Genomic DNA, 1011 nt, shown 5'->3' with positions numbered 1-1011 from the left:
GAGAGCTCCCATAAGGCTGTGATAACCCAGAATGTTTCTGAAATTCTTAAACCCTTAGTGTACTAATCTCTTGTTGTAGGTCTTAAAAAAGAGTGCACGTTCTGATGCGTGAGGCCAGCATCTCTGGCCAGTTGTGGAGGGTGGGGCTGGATTCTCCCTTCCCCTCTCCCTGGGAAGGTACTTTGTGCAGTGCACATGCTACACAACCTTCAGAGGCTGCAGCCCATCCTAGTTTTGTCTCCACAGTTACTCTTCCTCCACTTTCGTGCTTCTTCACTTTCTTCTATTGCTGTCTTCCTTTCTCATTTTCTTTTCTTCTATATTTAAAATCTGTTCCTACCTTTCCCAAATACAAACACACACACACACACACACACACACACACACCCACACATACACTCCTGATTCCTTTCCTCCTCCTTGAAGACTTGGACTGATCTTTTCCATGTTAGTAACTCTTCAGTTCTGGTCTTGGATGATTAACTTGCTTTCATTACAACACTTTTGTATTATTGGGCAGATTATTCCCTAAACAAAAGTAATTTCTTTTCATTATAAACAATATCCACATCATAAAATGCTTCAATTTTTATAAATTGACAACAGAGAAAGTTAGAATGGATATAGATTTTAGAAATTTCAGCTTATAGATGGAGAGTTTGCACCTCAGAGGGAGGCAGCCAGTTTCCTACTTCACAGGAGTCATTGTCAGCTACAAGCTTTGTTAATAAACAGGTGGCCACAGTGGTCCTGCCCCATGTTTTTAACCCAACTACCACAGCTGTCAGATAAAATACAGGACATTCAGTTAAATTTGAATTTTAAATAAACAACATATAAATTTTTAGTGTAGGTATGTTCCAAATGTTACATACTTATAGTACAATGAACTATTCATTTTTTATCTGAAACTGAAATTTAGCTAAATGTCCTTTGTTTTTAATTTGTTAAATCTGTTACCCAGCTCCAATTTTTCTTTTTGTATAATTTTTTCTTTCTTCATGGAATATG

General features: G+C 37.4%; 1 protein-coding gene across 1 annotated transcript in view; it reads left to right on the top strand.

The window, feature by feature from the left end:
- The window catches only part of ABCA13 (ATP-binding cassette, sub-family A (ABC1), member 13), a 518893-nt gene that overhangs the window by 70129 nt on the left and 447753 nt on the right, over positions 1–1011 (top strand).

The sequence above is a fragment of the Propithecus coquereli genome, unplaced genomic scaffold (assembly GCF_000956105.1).
Source record: "Propithecus coquereli isolate 6110/MARCELLA unplaced genomic scaffold, Pcoq_1.0 Scaffold252, whole genome shotgun sequence".
NCBI lineage: Eukaryota > Metazoa > Chordata > Mammalia > Primates > Indriidae > Propithecus > Propithecus coquereli.
This window is presented reverse-complemented; position numbering and strand designations above follow the sequence as displayed.